Raw genomic sequence first — 6,324 nt, 5'->3', positions numbered from 1 at the left:
AGTGCTAAATACGGCTGCTAGAATCCTGACTAGAACCAAAAAATGTGATCATATTACTCCAGTGCTAGCCTCCCTACACTGGCTTCCTGTTAAGTCAAGGGCTGATTTCAAGGTTTTACTGCTAACCTACAAAGCATTACATGGGCTTGCTCCTACCTATCTTTCCGATTTGGTCCTGCCGTACATACCTACACGTACACTAGGGTCACAAGACGCAGGCCTCCTAATTGTCCCTAGAATTTCTAAGCAAACAGCTGGAGGCAGGGCTTTCTCCTATAGAGCTCCATTTTTATGGAATGGTCTGCCTACCCATGTGAGAGACGCAGACTCGGTCTCAACTTTTAAGTATTTACTGAAGACTCATCTCTTCAGTGGGTCATATGATTGAGTGTAGTCTGCCCCAGGAGTGTGAAGGTGAACGGAAAGGCTCTGGAGCAACGAACCACCCTTGCTGTCTCTGCCTGGCCGGTTCCCCTCTCTCCACTGGGACTCTCTGCCTCTCTGAGTCACTGGCTTACTGGTGCGCTTTCATGCCGTCCCTAGGAGGGGTGCGTCACTTGAGTGGGTTGAGTCACTGACGTGGTCTTCCTGTCTGGGTTGGCGCCCCCCCCCCCCCCCCCCCCCCTTGGGTTGTGCCGTGGCGGAGATCTTTGGGGGCCATACTCGGCCTTGTCTCAGGATGGTAAGTTGGTGGTTGAAGATATCCCTCTAGTGGTGTGGAGGCTGTGCTTTGGCAAAGTGGGTGGGGTTATATCCTTCCTGTTTGGCCCTGTCCGAGGATATCATTGGATGGGGCCACAGTCTCCTGACCCCTCCTGTCTCAGCCTCCAGTATTTATGCTGCAGTAGTTTATGTGTCGGGGGGGTAGGGTCAGTTTGTTATATCTGGCGTAATTCTCCTGTCTTATCCGGTGTCCTGTGTGAATTGAAGTATGCTCTCTCTAATTTTCTCTTTCTCTCTTTCTCTCTCTCGGAGGACCTGAGCCCTAGGACCATGCCTCAGGACTACCTGGCATGATGATTTCTTGCTGTCCCCAGTCCACCTGGCCATGCTGCTGCTCCAGTTTCAACTGTTCTGCCTGCGGCTATGGAACCCTGACCTGTTCACCGGACGTGCTACATGTCCCAGACCTACTGTTTTCAACTCTCTAGAGACAGCAGGAGCGGTAGAGATACTCTTAATGATCGGCTATGAAAAGCCAACTGACATTTTCTCCTGAGGTGCTGACTTGCTGCACCCTCGACAACTACTGTGATTATTATTATTTGACCATGCTGGTCATTTATGAACATTTGAACATCTTGGCCATGTTCTGTTATAATCTCCACCCGGCACAGCCAGAAGAGGACTGGCCACCCCTCATAGCCTGGTTCCTCTCTAGGTTTCTTCCTAGGTTTTGGCCTTTCTAGGGAGTTTTTCCTAGCCACCGTGCTTCTATACCTGCATTGCTTGCTGTTTGGGGTTTTAGGCTGGGTTTCTGTACAGCACTTTGAGATATCAGCTGATGTAAGAAGGGCTATATAAATACATTTTGCTTTGATTTGATTTGATTTTGTGGATTTGATATTGTAATTTGTAGTAATAGAGTAATAATGCAATAATGTATTGTATGTTGTATTGATTTATTTTGTGATGTAGTTGTTCTAATCCTGTTCGGACCCCAGGAATAGTAGCTGCTGCTTTGGTAGCAGCTAATGGAGATCCTAATAAATACTAAATACTGGCATGATTGTTGCAAAATGCAAAAAAATAGCTGCATAACTTTGTTTTTTGAATTTCAACATTTGACCTTCCCGTTGCATAGTTGCATCTGAATGTTCGAGATCTGTTTGCATATACTTTGTCTGTCGACAATGGCTGCCAGAGACTACTACACTTCGTAGCTCTAGGCTGCTTCCAAATATCTAACAGTTCTTCATTCTCTCTGTTTCAGTAGAGTAAATGCATTGGGAAGGCTAAAGGAGGTTTGAGGGTTATACCTCCACTTCCTCATTTCAGCACTTCCTGGGTAACATCCATCACACAGCGCTGAGCTCTGGAGAACACGTCCATGGAAAACGTGACCGTGATGACCAAGGCCTGAAGTCCTTATTGTCACGCTTCACGGCTGCTGTCATTGAGTGATCAACGACTGAGAAATGATCAACGACTGAGAAAATGTGCATGACATGTTGTATATGATCTATGTTTGTCATAGTTCTATGTCATCTGTCATAGTTCTGTCATCTCAATTGTCATAGTTCTATGTCATCTGTTATATAGCATGTTGAGCGTTTGGGTGCTTTGTTTGTTTGCACCTAGAATAATGTAATTTATCTTACTGTTTCTCAGAGCCAGAATCTTGTCAGACCTACTGTATGATCCAGGTACACTAGATGTTGCCCCAACCTACTCTTACCATTGGAGGTAAAAAAAATAAAATCTGACCTTAGATCAGTTCTTTAGGTAAAATGGAATTGAGTCAAATGACCAGGTACAGCAGATGTTTCCCCAAACTACTCTTACTATAGTGAGGTAAAATGCAAAAGTGACCTTAGATTAGTTTATAGGTGTGAATCAAAGTCAAATTATAATATAACCCACTGAGCCAAAAACGAAGAACAACACAGGATACTGTCCCACAACATTGATTTCACCCAGAACATTCAATATGTGTTCAGGTGAGAGAGACAGGAAGGACATACCTGAGTTGGCCTTTATCTTCAGCATGCTCACACAGGCCTGTTCCATACTGTAAGGGCCCACGGCAGGCTTCGATCGGACAGAGCAGGATATGGAACACATGTGCTTTCACATGGGGAAGGATCACAGCTGTTTCAGGGCTATCGGTGTTGAGTTGCCCTCTTACTCATCAAGGGAGTGGGTGTGTGTGAAGGGTAAGCAGGGTGTCTGTGTGTGTTGGGGGGGGGGGGGGGGTCAATGAATGGTTTGATGAGCATGAAAACGATGTAAACCATACGCCATGGTCGTCTCAGTCACCGGATCTCAAACCAATTGAACACTTATGGGAGATTCTGGAGCGGAGCCTGAGACAGTGTTTTCTACCACCGTCAACAAAACACCAAATTATGCAATTTCTCGTGGAAGAATGGTGTCGCATTCCTCCAATAGAGTTCCAGACACTTGTGGTATGTATGCCAAAGCGCATTGAAGCTGTTCTGGCGGCTTGTGGCGGCCCAACAGCCTATTAAAACAGAACAGAAGAGGAAGGGAAGCGCTGCTAAGGTACACAATTGTCGGTTTTGGTAAACAGAAGGTGCTCTTTGGTGAAAGTGGTAAATTGGTCATCAAAAGGAAAGGAGGACCAAGGCACTCTTTATATAATGAACGGCATGTTCAATGGAAAGAGTTTAAAAACTCCGACGCGTTTCGGCTGCTGCGTACTGACGAAGAACATGCAGCCGAAACGCGTCAGAGTTGTAAAACTCTGTTTCCATTGAACATGCCACAAATAAAGGCATTTTAATGAATTATACGAAGAGTGCCTTGGTCCTCCTTTCTTTTTAATGACCTATTAAAATACTTCATGTTGGTGTTTCCATTATTTTGACAGTACGTTGCTCCCTTTTCTACCATTATCCTTTGTTGTGCATGGTAGATTAACATTTATGTAGTTGAATGGGAACATTTAAGGCTTTTCTTTTCATATATATTGATGTGACATCAAAATGCTGTCAAAAACATGGACACATTGTGTGTGTGCGTGCACCTTTGTGTATGTGCACGCTTCTGCTCGTCCGTGTGTGAATGTGTGTGTTTGCATGTGCTTCCATATCTATCCATATGCAGTACAGTATGTTAGCATCAGTATGAACATGTGTGGTCCATGTTTGCTCCCTATCCCCTGTGGACAAATTTGACAATGTTATGGTTGGATGGAACACTTCCTCCTCTTCCTCTTCCTCTCCTCCTTCCTCCTCCTCCTTCCTCTTCCTCCTCCCCCTCCTTCCTCTTCCTCCTGCCCTCCTCCTCTTCCTTCTCCCCTTCCTCTTCCTCCTCATCCCCTTCCACTCCTCCCCTCCTTTCTCCTCCTCCTCTTCTTCCTCCTCTCCCTCCTCCTCCTCCTCTTCCTCATGCTCCTCTTCCTCCCTCCTTCCTCCTCTTCTTCCTCCTGCTCCTCTTCCTCCTCCCCTCATCCTCCCCTTCCTCCCTTCTTCCTCCTCTTTCTCCTCCTCCCCTCCTTCCTCCTGCTCCTCCTCCACCTTCTCCTCTTCCATCTGTTCCTCCTCCTCCACCTTCTCCTCCATCCCTTCGGCTGCTAACAGAGCTAACAGAGGTCTGAATCCCCCAACTTCCATCCTCCTTGCATCTCAGCCCCCCTGATGATGTGCCCATCCACTCTGGGCACTGTGAGCATCCAGTCAAATCAGAGTCCCTCCCTGTCCCGACCACCACAACCTCAAACATGATGCAGATGAGCCAGTGGTAAAACACATCTGGAGGATTGTTTACTAAGTATTACAGAGTTCTTGATTCACAACTGTCTTAGGGCTGAGAGTCACTAAGGCACACAGCGTTATGCAGGCTATTTAGTTCATGTGTAAAACATCAGTGGGTCTCCGTGGGCAGAACCAGTACCAGATCACAAAGATCCAGGATATGTAGCATTTTCTCACCGCGTGATAACAATGACAGAGGGATAATTGGGTTAGAAATCTTGATTTTAAACAGACAGCTAGCTGCTGGTCCTTTTTGCTAATGAGGTCCTCAGGGGTACAAACACCCTTCATTGCCCGACACATAAACACTAATGCATGAACGCAAACGCACAAACACACACACGCGCGCGCGCACACACACACACAGTGATGGTGAGACATAGAAAAGTGATGGAGTAAAAAGCATTGAGGATAAGAGACTCATGAATGCATTGGGCACCGTAGCACGTGCAAATAGTGTGGAAAAATAGATCCACACATTCTACATCTAACTAAACACTCCAGTACATCAACGGTTTGTTGACCTCCCACAGCTAACACCAACCAACTGTTAACCCCCCTGCAGCAAGAAACCAAAGGCCAGTGAAAAGGACAAGTTTATCTTCCATTGCCAGACGGCTTATATTATTAGGAGGCATGTCATTAGGCTCAGAAAGAAAGCTGCTTTGTATTTTCTATGTTTGTTTTCACGGTCCATGCAAAGGCTATTTAGAACAAAGCTCCTATCCAGAAAACAGACATGTCCTACGGGCCAAAAGAGACAAAAGACAAAAGAACCGGGCCTAATAAACACATCCCATTGGGCACACACTGGTTGAATCAAAGTCGTTTCCACTTCATTTCAATGAAATTACTTTGAACCAACATGGAAAAGATGTTGAGTTGACGTCTGTGCCCAGTGGGATAGTCAAGCATCAGTCCCGATCGCTCTCGCGTTACTAAGGCAGATTGAAAAAAGTGAGTGTTGCAAGGCTTCAATACAGTATTTCTTATATCACACACACTGTAAGTAGTCAGCAGCATGTCGACTTTTCACAGTATCCTTTGGTGGGCTGATTTGAATAACTAGAACATTGAAATTAAACGGAAACAATGCATGGGCAAGCATTCAGTAACAGACGAAAGCTTCTAAGGAGAAAAGTAATTGTGTGCCGTTGTTTGGAGTCATTGTTTGAGCTTCGATTGTACTGGGCTTGTCTGTTTTTGGCCACAAAAGAGTTTTGTTTTACAGCTCCTTTCTAGTTGTGATACCAAACAATACTTCTGGAGGCGGAGAAATACTCAGGAGAGAATACAGAGTCAGTCAAACCTTCTCCCTGAAGGCACAGGAGTGTGTGTGGTCATCTCTTTGAAGAAGCGCACTTTCACTTGTTCTCTCTCTCTCCTCTGTCTCTCACAGTCCCCCTCTCTCTCTTTCCCTCTCTCTCTCTCCCTCTCTCTCTCTGTTCTCTCTCTCTTTCTCTCTCCCTCTCTCTCTTTCTCTCTCCCTCTCTCTCTCTTTCTCTCTCCCTCTCTCTCTCTCTGTTCTCTCTCCCTCTCCTCTCTCTCGCAGTCCCCCCCCAACATCTCTCCCTCCAGGAGTGTTTTCCATGAAACAGGGTTGCGTGGGCAGGGTAGCAGAGTGGAGTCGGATCTCAGAGACAGAACAGAACCTCAGACGGGCGTGTTCCTTCTCAGAACCAGAACCAATCCTCCTCCACTGGGCTAGGGATTGAGGTCAGCCTTGAGTCCGGCTCCAGAACCATCTGGTCCCCGTATTTCCACTTTGCAAGAGCCAAACCGGAGACGGAGGGAATTACTGTGGCCTGCATGCGATTATGTGCCTCCACTGTATCTGCTTGTTCTGCAACACTGACAATCTATTACAATACATGGTTAATGTCAG

This window comes from Salvelinus fontinalis, chromosome 41, assembly GCF_029448725.1.
Source record: "Salvelinus fontinalis isolate EN_2023a chromosome 41, ASM2944872v1, whole genome shotgun sequence".
In the NCBI taxonomy this organism is placed as follows: Eukaryota; Metazoa; Chordata; class Actinopteri; order Salmoniformes; family Salmonidae; genus Salvelinus; species Salvelinus fontinalis.
Note: the sequence above shows the minus strand (reverse complement) of the source record.